The 13773-nt window shown below is 42.0% G+C and overlaps 1 protein-coding gene and 1 long non-coding RNA gene across 3 annotated transcripts in view; both read right to left on the minus strand.

Annotated features, from left to right (window-relative positions):
- Window positions 1–5294: 5294 nt before the first annotated feature.
- Window positions 5295–10729, minus strand: LOC147726674 (uncharacterized). Its single transcript, XR_015309285.1, has 2 exons — window positions 8430–10729; window positions 5295–8290 (listed from the first exon to the last, which is right to left on the minus strand). It is a non-coding gene; the product is annotated as an uncharacterized LOC147726674 (long non-coding RNA).
- Window positions 10730–11098: 369 nt separating this feature from the next.
- JMY (junction mediating and regulatory protein, p53 cofactor) overlaps window positions 11099–13773 on the minus strand; it is a 483755-nt gene continuing 481080 nt past the window's right edge. For both annotated transcript variants that reach the window (XM_086960737.1, XM_086960738.1), the window contains exon 11: window positions 11099–12629. The gene's annotated coding sequence lies outside the window, so the exon portion shown is untranslated. The remainder of the gene's footprint in view (window positions 12630–13773) is intronic.

The raw sequence follows: 13773 nt of genomic DNA on the forward strand, positions 1-13773 counted from the left end.
CCATCCCACGCATTGCGTCCTGCATCTCTACGGAATCTCTATGTAAGTCAGTGGTCCCATTAAATGTTCCCTGTGTTCATTTACTAGCCAAGGAATTTTAATATATAATATATAGTCCTCTAGGACATTGCTATCTGTTGGGATTTGGAAAGTATACAGTTTCTGGCAATAAGAGCGGAAATGTGTTGCAACCTCCTCAGTGGTGCTCAGAGGCCTCCCAACCTCGTCAGCCATGCCCACCATTTTATCCAGTTCCTTTTTGGTCTCAATAACCCCACCAATGTGGCACCTGGTCGATCCCGCTCCCCGTATCTGCGTGCTGTAGCATATTTCCCCATGCGTTTGATTTTGTTGTTGGCAGTATCCTGTAATTCCATCAGTTTTAGCTTAAGATTTGCAGCAGTTTGGGCAGTCTCAGTCCCAGTCAGTTCCTGCTCCATGTGACCTATTTCCCTTTCTAACAGGTCCAATCTACCTCGGATGGAGCGCAGGACTCCCGCGAGTGGAGATCACAACCCCTCTAATATATACTTTAAATGTTTCCAAGACTGTAGTGAAGGATTGTACTGAGCCTATATTTTTGGAGAAGAAATCTTCTATTGCGGTAGTTAACCCCTCTTTGAATATCATGTCTAACAAGGAGTAAGGAGGAAAACGCCACGTAAACGCTGGTATTTGCATTGAGTTGTGTTAAAGTTCCAGTTGAACCGGGTAGAGGTCTGAATATGTGCGCAGGTGTTTACCCTCGTCACTAGCCCTCCAGATATCAGCCAGAAATCTATGCAGGTGTGACTGTCAAAGAGGGAAGAATAAGGTGTGTAACCCTGTGCAATGGGAAATCTATGTCTCCAGACATCGACTAGGCCCTCTGTGTGCATTATGCCCTGTAAGGCTACTGCAGCAGCCGCTGGGCATCTGGGCGGGCCCAGAGTCCTGTCTAAAGTAGGATCTAATATACAATTGAAGTCCCCTCCCCAGACCTGTGGGATACCCCTCCACTGTACCAATGTATCCGCCAGGGAAATGTAGAATTGGGTATTGTCGTAAATCGGGCCTTAGACCCCCACTAATAAAAATGTTAGGTCTCCCTTCTGACAGAGGGCTACCACAAACCTGCCATGCGGGTCCCTGAACAGACCTGTCATCTCCACCCCCGCTTTTTGGTCAACCCATAACAGGACCCCCCTGGTCCTATGCCTGTAGTAACCACTGTGCCAATACAACTTGATAAACCTTTATCTAAACATTCACCCACTCCAATAAAGCAAACATACCCCCCCAAGCCACAAAAACCCACAACAGTTGTGGCTATATATGTTCCCTCCACCCCTCCCAATTCCCTTAACAAAAACAAATACCCCAGAAAAGATAGTGATGATCGTGTGATACACTTGGGGGCAGATGTTGCAATCTATACTACCTCCCTGCACCACCCTGTCTACCCTCTTATTTGCAAAGGACTTAAGTGTATATCACGTTGAGGTGCAGCATGACCCAGTTTGAGTACCCAATCAGGTGAGCCTATATCAGTCAATCAAGTTTTGGGGAAACCAAATTGTCAAGCAGATCAACTCTAATATATGCACTCGAGTCTTACCATAACTTGGCAATGCTTACCACCCCAATACAACACGGTATACCAGTTACCTGTAGTGTCTCATGTCTCTTCATGAAGTAGTCTTCTTAACGTAGCTTAAATATTCACTCTTCCAGTTCTTGCTCTTCCAGGCTACCTGGGGAACCCTCTGTATGTGAATGTGAGGTCGTCTGTGTACTCCCTCGTTTCAAGCGCTGTTCTCTGTATTTGATAGCACAAAGAATAGCTTTAGGGTCAGTGAAAAAGTGTACGTTACCGTCCATTTTGAGTTGTAGTCTACCTGGGTATAGCATGCTATATTCCAGATTTAAGTCATGGAGCTTTTTTTTTCACTGGACTGACGAGCCGACGTGCTTCCTGCACTTGCAAGGTAAAATCCAGGAAGAGAGCTCGTTCGGATCCCTCGTGATGAAGAGTTCCTACTCACGTGCTTAGCATAGGGTGGCATCTCGATCCCTATAGTTCAGGACTCGCGCAATTATTGGCCAGAAGAGTGCCCCTGGAATCGGCCTGGGCGCAACTGAGCGGTGTGCCCATTCTATGATAAATATCTCCGAAAAAGTGCTCCGGCCTAGTAGTTTGACAAGTAGCTGCTCCACATACTGCTACATGTTGCCAATATTGGAGGATTTGGCCACACCTAAAATACAAACGTTGTTCCTCCTAGATCTTCGGCCTTTGCTTGCAGCGCTCGCAGAATGTTATCCATTTCTTTGTCAGACTCCGCAACCGCATGTTTGACATCTTCCAAATCTGAGACGCGCTGTTCCGCTGTGTCAAGCCTGTCTCCATGCTTATCCAGTCGTTCCAACATTTGGAATGACAGTGCATCAATTTTACTGTCTATTTTCAACAAGCTTTGCTGAATAGTGCGAAACGCAAGTTTCACATCCATGTCGGCCCCTGCTTCTGGATCGTCCGAGGCAGCATCCTGCTCAGTTGATGTGAGATCTTTTGATCTGGGAGTTTTGCGCAAATCAAAGTGCAGTTTAGATTGGAGCTTGTCCATTGTGCCCATATTGCGGGGATATTCCAGGGAGATGGGCACTCACTGATAAGTGTGTCTTGGTGGTCTTAAGAAATGCAGGTCAGAGGCCCATCTCGAGAGAAGTGGGCGGGCAGTATTAGGCTATATGGGCACTCCACGCATCCTTGTTGCGAATCTCTCAAGTCTCTTGCTAGGACTTCAAGTACACTCAATGGGTTTTGCAAACTAGAGGATGGTTGCACTGTGAGTTTATAAAGGATTTACCATCCATAATTAGAGTATGTCCCTTAGGTAGCCATTCCTCGTGCTCGGGACTGTAGGCCGGTACTGTGCCTGAGCGCGCAATCGCCGAGGCCCCCAGCTAGCTATCACCTGTGAGCCATTCACTGACTGGGTGCCGGTGTAGCGTGTACAGCAAGGCCCCAGCAGAATACCTCAAGCTCGGGCTCGAGACCTCCCACCGACACAGTCTTGGTGAGTAATGCGCCTCATAGGAGTCGCGCGTCTTGCAAATGCGGGAATTCCCACTGGTGGCGGGGGGCTACCGCTATGTGCTTCTGAATGTATCCTCAGGGGAATTGGCCGTCTGTGCTCACCGCACCGTTTTATCCCACATGGCCACTGCCACAGCGTGTCGCCCTCATTCGCTCACCGGCGCCCCGCCTGCACCACAGCACACGCCGTTCACAGGATTCGTGGTGTGTCCCAGAGGGGCCGCTCACCTCCCTACGCTAATCCAAAGCGGCTGTTACTGGAAGACCGTTGGATGGCCTTACGCTGCACCGGAGGCGAAATGCGTAATCTCTGATTTCTTCCATCTAGTCACACCAATCAGGATTGTGCTGGGTGCGATAAACAGCGCCCAACAGCAGTGAGTCAGTGACACCTCTTTGAAGGGGTAACAACAGAAATGAATCCCAGATTTTGTCGGATTATTGGTGGCGATCGAAGGAGCTGCACTAACTTGCAGCCATCTTGGAGTCAGGCAAGCTCCGCCCCCCATGTATTTGATTTCTTGTGTATGTGGAACTTCACCGATGACTTAGAGTACAATGATTCAATTCAATTCATGGCATTTATAGAGTGTACAGATACCTCCTAGGAGGTGTCCTGGTGCTAGAGGAAAGGTCGCGAGAGTAAGGGAGGAACAATGATTACATAGCAACAAGAGAGGTATCAAACAAAAAGGTTTTAAGAGTAAATCTGCAGACAGATTCCGAGGGACTGCACAATTCCACAATTTGTAGGCCAGATATGAGAAGGAGCGCCCGCCTCATCAGGCTTTAAAGATGCGGGAAACATACAATAACCAGAAGTTGTTGGACCTCAGAGCTCTAGACCGAGAACAGGGCTTAAGTCTTCTCCTGAGACAGAGAGAGCCTTGATTGAATAAGGCTCAGAAAACCAAAGTAACTGTCCTAAACTGGATTCTCTTAATGACAGGGAGCCAGTGAAGATGATGCAGTTGAGGAAAAACTGGTGAACGTAGGGGAATCTTCAAGATGAGGCCTGCAGCAGAATTCTATATAATTTGGAGCCGTTGAATAAGGAAAGTTGGAAGGCCTAAAGTACTGACTATTAGCATAGTCCAGTTTTGCCGCAACCAGAACATTGACCACAGTGTTTTCTGAGTCCACTGTTATGAGGTGAAGATTCCTTTTGGGAGATTTAAGGGTGGCAAAGCAAATAGCGAAAGAGACCGGATTTGGGGCTCAAAGGTTAGATGAGAATCAAAATTTACCCCAAGATTTCTGGGCATCAGAGTCGGGGGCGTGGCAGACCCCAGTTCAGGAGGCCCCCAGAGACTGGTATCGGGGAAAGACTTGGCGCCAAAAAACAGAGATCTTAGTTTTTTTCTGAGTTCAGTTTAAGACAGCTACCCTCCATTCATTCCACCAGAGCCTTAAGGAATAGCTTGAAGGAACCCAAAGTTGCAGGCGTGTTTTCATGGAAGGCTAAAAAGAGCTGGGTATCATCCACGCTGGAGACCTCCTACACCCCCCAGGACTGGGGATGACCATCAGGAGTGGCACCGCGAATGGTCCCAGGACCTCCCATGCAAACAAGACATCAAGCATTGCGGAGTTGACCAACGTCAGCCAGTGAGGAGCTTGAGGGATCGTTCCCCCAGTGCCTTGGGGTGTACAGAGCGGACGTCCTCACATGCCTTGGAGTTGTGTCCCTGCTCCAGGCACCACAAACACACCAAGTGAGGGTCTGTCACCAACATTTGCCTATGAGATACCCCACATGATTTGAAACCAGCCGTTTTCTTTGTTGACATTCTCACAGCAGGAGATAATCTCATGAGTTGACAAAAAGTTGAAAGAGTCTAGTTAAAAAGCGACTGAGGGGTAGATCAATCCTAATCAGCGCTATCTGACGCAGAAAGGAAAGAACGAATGTCAGCACACCGAGATGGCACCTATATAGGTACCGTATACGTCACTTCCGGCGTGGACGACGAAGCTGATGCGGAGCTGAACAAAGCCACCTACTGGTGTGCAGCGGTACTGCTCGAAAATCTTCTGCATCCAGTCTGAAGCCTGGGAATATTCAAAGGTAAGGAATCTGTGGCTAGAAGTCTCTATCAGATTACTGTGCACTGCCAGTGTGAGGCAAGATGAATTAAAGGGAATACATATGTCAAAGAGGAGAACATCTGTTTGCAGTAGCATTTATCAGGTAAATATTAACCCCAAAAAGCAGTGAAGTTTAAATAAATATGCTTTATTAAATAAAACAAAGGAAAACCTGTAAGCACCAAAACTGTGTATGTTGTTACAATGAATGTACAAGAAATAAAACGTGATTTTTAGTAATCTGTGTACATGTGTTTTTACTCAAGTCATGATTTTAAAAAATAAAATAAAAAGCATACACTGAAGAAAAGTTGCTAGAAGGAAGGCAGAATAAAGGCCATTAAACTCTTTTACGTTTCACGTATTGCTATATAAATGCTTACTCCATTAAAAAAAAATGTTTCCTTGTGTTAAGTAATAAATATTTCCAAATAATTAATCGAGCATTAGAATGTATTGCAAATATCTCCATTTACAATACAATGTGCATTTTAAAGTTTAATTAAATATATATATTTTTAAAGCCACGCACACAATGTGCAAATGTTTATGGTTGAAACGCTATTGTATTGCACAAGGCTAGTGGATGGGGCTGTCATTGCTCCATTTCACTAGGTATCATTTACAAAGGCAGGCTAACCAATGTCAGTGTTAAAATTCTTCAAGGACCTTGTGGACAGTGCAAAGGAAGGATTAACTATTTGGAAAGTGCCTGCATATTGCCACTTTCCTCATCAATTCTCACCTTCCTCACGCTATTCACAATAACAAATGTTGTGTTTTAACACACCAATGTAGACTTCATCAAAATATATGTCTTTTATGACAAAATTAAGTAAAGTTATGTTTAACACACACAACACAATTGCATTTAGTTGTCAGATTTACACAGCACTAAAATAACATAAAATAGGTTAGCCATTGTATTCTTCTTTATGTCATGAGATGTGCTGGGCACCTAAGGCAGTTAAGCGTTAATAATGAACTTAAACTCTGCATAATGGAAAAATACTCAAAATCTATACATCTTTTGTTTCCATGTGATGGCAGTTCACTTTGCAATATAAAGAGTGCTCCCTTGAACAGTTAAAACCTTCACACTAGAACTTTGAGTATATACATGCACACCAGGGAGAACAAGTGAACAATACGCACTTCTGTCTGTGCTCATTTATAGGCTGGGAATTAGAACTTCCAGAATTCAATCAAAACTATCCTTTGAAGAGTTTCTTGTTATTATGCCGAATTCCAGACCTATATTGGAAGGACAATGAATAAGATCTCTAAAGAACAAATGTTTTAAGCTTACAGTTACCTGTACTTGTCAGTATATTATAAATGCACACAAAAGCACAAAATATAAATTAATTAAAGGCAATATACTCTAAAATTCGATAGCTCAGAATATATCAAAAGAAAAATACATTAAAGTGTGTCAAATTTCGGATAAAGGATACTTTAACAGATAAAAAATACATTGTGAAAGTTAGAGATAATGTATAATAATTTTGAAGGTGTCAAAATGTGAAACAACAAGTGCATAATAACTGTAACAACGATCATGATTAGCGAGGCATCATACTATTGCTGTCCATAGTTGTTTTTCAAGTCACATGAATATGGGGGCAAGAACAGTCACACAGTCAGTACCATAGATCGAAATAAATAAAATAACCGCGTGAAAAACAGAATGTAAAAAGTGAATTTCACGCAAGATGAGAAAATTAATGACTGTATATTGCATGATACTGAGACATATTTGAAAACGTATTTCGAACATATGCACCCTGCATGTACATGGTGTTGATATGTTCTCCTGTAGCATGAGGTAATGTAATTCATGTACATTCACAACCAATATCGATGTTCAGCAGTCTTTGCTTCCTATGGACAGAGTAAACTATTATGAAAAGGCATAGTAGCAGCAATAGGTTTGTGCTGTAAAACACTTTCCCTATTATTACTGTTGGAAGATTGGGAATCTGTAAATCAGAGTAAATAATCTGGTCAGAAGCAGTGGTATTAAGGATCTTGTTGCTGAAGATTAATCGGCTGCGATGTTAAGAAACTCGTATGTAACTATGGAGTGGGGTGTGGCCGAGCGAAAATACATGAAAATTATCATATTTGGCTAAATATTAAAAGACATACCCCATTACTGTGCCTGACCTCTGCTTGTGTCACAACCACAAGCCCCCACTACATTGTAGGTAGAGCATTACACGCTCAAAGTAAACCTTCATAAAAAATGTTAAGTGTCAGTAATATCACTTAAAAATATAGTACGGTTAACAAATACATTTAAAAACTAAAAGAATTGGCGGGGTCTCCCCCCCTGGTGAAATAGAGGCATATAATACATTAAAATACATTAACAAGGAAACAATCTTACAGTATTTTTTATATGGTGTTTAAAGTAAAAATTCCATAGTGGTTTACTGAAAACTACTTAATTTGGTTTGTGTACAGACTGTTATCTGTTACACCACCACTAGGCTTTGAGTCAATTTATGTGAATAAAACATAATTATTTACTTTATTCTTGAGTAAATTGTCACAAGTCAATGTAAAGTCGTACAGGACACCATGCTAGCTCATTTACTTCAGTACAAGTAAGCCACACTAGAACCACAGGTTAAAAGGGATATTTTCAGGTTACTAACGTAGCGAAACCACAATAATACTTTGAGGTCGAACAAAGTAAACACTATATGATAAATCTGAAGAGTCGCAACAGCAACTAAACCTACCATGACACTTCTGCAGTTTAGCTGTGACTGTTCCGTGTCCACAAAGCAAAACATGTTTTAGCAGGAAACAATTAGTTTACTAGAGGCACAAAAACTAAATATTATTCATGGCAGTTTTTAATTCGCCTGAAACTAGTTAATTAGATAAATAATCAAAGCACTTATATTTAATTGTAAATATATTTAAAAATCGATATGTGTTATCCAATCCCTCCAGACCAGCTGGAGTTTTGAATGTAGTGGAGATGTCCTTCTCCTAAAAAAACACAACTAAGTTGTTTTGTACCACCAGCAAAGTGGGGCAGGGCCAATACAAGATCATCGATTGGATAAAGGAAACTAAAATGTTTTACTAATATTAACCACATCGCTGCTGTGCATTTTCCCCTCCTGTGCTGGAAAGTGTCATTAAGCTTCATTTATGACGAGCTCAGCTCGTCATCAGCACAGCTCCACTGTGCCTCATGACGAGCTGAGCTCGTCATGAGCATGGAAGGGGTTTAAAAAGGGACTAGGGCCCAATATGAGTTCTACTCGATCTGATCTTTGGACAACTTTATTGGTAATGACCTTTTAGGCAAATGTCACTGAGAGGATTCATTTGTTGCGCAGAAAACACTGCAAGCTAAGCTGCTTCTCTGCTCTTAGTTGACTTTTAGGACTGTTCAAGACAGACCGTTAGAAGTTCAAGTCCACTGTAAGTGAAAACTGATCTAAAGCAGGCGCAAGTGTCAACCCCAGCCTTATTCACTTACAACTTTGTTGACACTGCCAAAAAGGATATGTATGTAACGTATGATGATCATGAATGATGTGAAAAACATACGGAATAGAGTGGAGGCCATCAAATGGTAGGATTTGTATAGCTGGATGGATCATGCTGGCAGCAGTGATTTGTAGCTGATAAGCTCTAAGCCACCTTCTTCTCGAATCTCTATGCTAGTTCGCCATCTTGTCATTGCTAACAGACATTCAATAAACAGTCACTTGGTTATGCAAAATGAAAACAGGCTCTAAGTGATGCAACTGCTTGGATGTGTCCACTTGCAACGGTGTCATGCATCTATCATTACCTCCTCAATCCTATTCTTTCCCTCCTTACTTAAAAAGCAGAGCACACAACTCCCAGTTACGTGATCAAGTTTTTCAAAGAAAGTAGTTTCCGCACCTGAAAACCTACTTCGAAATTACCTTTCTCCAACTAAACTCCACCCATTTTAATTGAGTCATAACAGTTACTATTTTATCTGGTTCCCTAAAAACACACTTATTTATTATATAATCCAGGGCAGCTGGACCCCCAGAGTGTATTTCCATTATAGAAGCTTTTATTCCACACAGTATTTACTGCATGTTATTGTGACGTCCAGCAAGCGAGCCTGCGGTTAGTAGACGGGAATGGGGCTCCATCTTTCAAGCTGAATTGGGTTGCTTCTGTATAGATTTGTGTGGGTAAAAGTGACCCCATTTTCATCATGTAGGTATCTAGCGACACTGCAGCTCTCTGCTGCAAAGCAGTGCAGATTGCATATCCTGGTGCGTGGAACTTCCTTCCAGCTTTGGTGCAGGGAGAGGGCTTTCAGTGTCAGTCTGGCCTCTGAAGTGACGATAGGTACCTGGCTTTGGTAATAAGAGCAAGGAAGTAAGGCTTCATGAGTTTCAGGGAGGCAGGTACACAAGAAAAAAACCTAAAAGTCCCTATTGCGCTATATTTAAGATGAGCCTTTGTCAGTTTGCCTCATCATCAGTATCTCTGTTAGAGGAAAGATGGAGCACAAGAAGCATGCTGCTAAAAAGCGTTGTTTGGGAAAGGGTGAATGCTCTTCTAGCAAGTGCAGAACAGTGATTCTAAAGCACCTCTTTCAGTATTATTAGATCATTTGTTGAGGAACATATGCCAGATAATACTTCCAAAGGTGAAGTGAAACTACCTGCAGCAATAAAACTAGACTTCATATTGTCCAGTCTAGCAGGCAGATTATCTATACTTTCTGAGCAGGTCTCCGATCATGTGAATTTGAAACAGGTCTTAAAAAGAGCTATGCTGGGCGTAACCTATGGAGAGCAGGGATTTATTTAATCTCACTTCCTCAGTTATTGGTTAAGGATGTCCAAGCAGTTAAGACAGCTGCACAGGTTTGACCAGATTTTTGTAGCCTGCTTGCATAAATGGAGTTGCAAGTACATTTTGTGTCAGATGTGAAATTCTGAAAGCTTCAGCTTTTTCATCTGCTGCAAATGTTGTAGGACACTGTCAAATATACTTGAGAAACTGCAAGGCAGAGGCAGTTCAGAAAGCTGGGTTACTATGGCTGTCAGTTGATGGTTCCCAGATGTTCTTAATCAATTAGAAGATTAATCAAATAGAAGATTCCTGGGATTTACCCTTGGTTCTCACAGCTTTACAACTAATTAGATATTTTTGAGCCTCTACAACACTTTTCTGACTTTAAAGTTGGGAGACTTGGGACCTTTTTCTATTAGACCCCCTTATCTGTGTATTTCCTTACAGTATGGATTTTCTTTTGGACCAAGAGACTGTTCTCCCATCTTTCTTTCTTAACCCATCCTCGATTGAGGAGAATGCAGGGCATCTTCTGGATGTCATCTGAGCAGCTCTCTTATTTAGCTGCACATAGCGTAAGGATTGATATTAACCAATGTTGTAAGCCCTCCTCCTTTTCCCTAAACAGTTGGATTAAAGCAGGTATTTCTCTGTTTTATGAATCTCTGGCATCACACCTTTGCCAGATTTGATTCAATGTTGTCCTACTTGAGGAATGACAACCACTTGGGCCGAACTGGGTGGTACGTCTACTAAAGGTATTCATTGTGCAGCTACCTGGCAGTTCCTTAAACCTTTGTAATGTATTTGCATCTGGATTTAATGAAACAGAACTCTTCGGTCTTTGGAATTAAAGTTCTGACAACTGCTCTGTAAATTGATCTATTCTAATTTGTAATGTTTTTGTCTGATTAGAAATACTAAACTAAATTGGAGTGGAAGGTGTTATTTCAGGTTGTGGTACTTTTGCTTGGGCTTTTTTTCATTTTAGTGAGGACAGACAAGGATTGAGGAGGTAATGTACCGATTGTGTACAGCAATCTTCATTCTCAGATTACGTTTGCATCCCAATAACCACAACTAACTCTCCATCCTGTTATCTTGATCTTCATTTCCTTTTGCTTTGGAATGACAAGAAGTAATACTTTTGGCTTCATGAAAGTGGGTAGAGTTTAGGTGGAAGAATGAGAATTTAGAAGAAGGTTTTTAGGTGAGAAGACTTTTTTTTCTTTAAAAAGCCTGACTGCATTGTCCCTGGAGAAAATCTGCTCACCTCATTTAAGGTCTGGTGTGTGGAAGAATAATCTGAGTAATGAGAATTACCGGCAAGTGACTGCCACATTATACGATGACTAAGTAAAAATAATCATACTGCAAGGATACATCACACCTCAGAATAGAGGTATTGCTGGCTGAAGCTTTCATAAAACTACAGCTATTACCTGTGCAAATCAGCGTGATATATTGTAATATTTGTAAATCTGACTCATCAGTGCCATTGCACACACATGTAGAAAAGAACATGGTATCTAGCAGTTTGTAATTACTAATTTTGTCTGGGCTACCAGATGTGCTATGTTCAAGAATAAACTGCAATGTGCTGTGCTACAGTATATTGTTGTGGGTCGATTCCAGGGATATATGTAATGATGTAAAATAATTGTACAGTACGTAAAGAAATTAACATGTACTTTAAATGTTCCAATGTAACGAATACATTATGCACTCATCAGATGGAGATGGAATCCTATAATATATATTTTTTCTATATTCTTAACTCAGAGGGACTTACCCTGTTTGTGAGTACCCGTAAGAAAAGGCTCTAATGTGGAAATTCAAAGTTACGGCTTACAGTGATCAAAATAAAAACATAAGAAAAACATGATGTTAGCAAACCACAAAGTGCTACTTCATATACCATGACGTTGTACACAAATTTAAACTAATTTTGAATGGGATGTTTTTAAATGCAGCTATTTATATTAAAAATAAATGTGACATTTAAAACATAAAAATTATCAGACCTTTTAAAACTGTAACATATGGTAAATATACAATGTTTTGTAGACCAAAGTCTGTTCTGCCAAAAGTGTTTACCATTATGCAGTTTTATGTTTATTATCGTCACATATCACACTTTTCTCATTTTCTTCAAAATATCCGACTTCTCGTGTGGTAAGGAGTGAACAGATCTGCTGTGTCTTTACAGCTATTGTCTAACAAGGAGCTCTTTGTGGAAGAAGGTTTGTTTGATAATGTTTTCAGTGCACTGAAGAGTGTTGATTTTACAAAAGCTTATGCTGCACTTCTTTGCAGTTTCATCAGTAGAGCGTTCTTCAAATTGTAATGGTCAGAAGAAGTATGAAAAAAAGTGCTGTCTGGGACCCAAAACATCAACTGAAGACCCTACTTTTCACCTTCTTTCCGTATCCTAAAAGCAGATGCTTCCCCTAAAGCTGTGGAATACAATGGAAAATAGCTTCTGTAGTTTAGTGCTGAATCATTTTCCATAGTTGGGGTTCTCACGATCCTTTCATCCTTACTTCAGACTGTACACAGACGGTCAAAAGGCATTTTCTGGTATTCCAAAGAGGATAAAGAATGGAGAACCGGAAGGTCTTCTTGTGCCCATTGAAGTCATCGGTCCCTGTTGGTACAAAATAATTTTCTTGAATAGCTGGACAGGGAACAGAACAACAGTGTTTTTTAAATTCCCAAGAAATGCCTTTTAAATAATTTTACAGTCTCAATGTCATATTTAATCACAGTCCTTTTACGTTATCTTACATCGATTACTAGAACTAAAATCGCTATGCATTGCTTTAACGCACAAGTTACTACTTGTGTAACGTTATATCTGTAAGAGACATTAGTTCGTGATAGAATCATTACCATGGAATATTCCCCAGGCGTCAGACTGGATCCGGAAAGTTTTGCTTAGCAGTATCCCTGCGCGTCAGTATCCCTGCGCGTTGTGCGGCTCCGCGTCCATCACTGGCGTCGTAAGCGCGGAGATGAAGTCACAGAGACTACTTAGGCGCCACCCATGCACGCTGACGTCAGTTCTGTACATGACTTTCGGAGCGGAAACGCAGAGCCATGCAAGATACTGACCACTGGTGCATAAAACTAGGGCCCTAAAAGAGGATGACCTTAACCCTAGTAATTAGTACGCAGAACGGGGAAGACAGGTGGGGCGGTAAGGAATCTATCACTAACTAATGTCTCTTCAGATATAAGGTCACACAAGTAGTAACTTGTGCATCCGAAAGAGACACGTTAGTGATAGATTCCTTACCATAGAAAGGATACCTCAGCAATACCAACCCCGGTTGTGGGTTTGCGAACAAGATTACACCAAAAAGTCACAGAGCACAGAACGGCCAAAGAAGCTGTCTCTCCGGACCGGACTGTCAAGGCAGTAGCGCTTGGTAAATGTTTGCAATGAGGCCCACATAGCTGCCTGACAAATGTCTTGCAAGGGAACGCCGCGTCCCAAGGCAGTAGTGGCTGCAGTTACCCTGGTCGAATGGGCACGCAGCCCCACAGGAGGCTCCTTCTTGGCCAAGGAGTAGCATGCTTTGATGCAAAGAACGACCCACCGGGAGATGGTCCGTTTGTGCACAGCCTGACCTTTTTTGGCACCCACATAGCCAAAAAAAAGCTGATCATCCACCCGGAACTGCTGTGTATGCGGCAGATAGAATGCAAGCGCATGTTTTGGGTCCAGAAGGTGGAGCCTCTCCTCTTCCCTTGAAGGATGCGGAGGCGGAAAAAAGGTGGGCAAAGTG

Source organism: Lissotriton vulgaris, chromosome 3_1 (genome assembly GCF_964263255.1).
Source record: "Lissotriton vulgaris chromosome 3_1, aLisVul1.2, whole genome shotgun sequence".
In the NCBI taxonomy this organism is placed as follows: Eukaryota; Metazoa; Chordata; class Amphibia; order Caudata; family Salamandridae; genus Lissotriton; species Lissotriton vulgaris.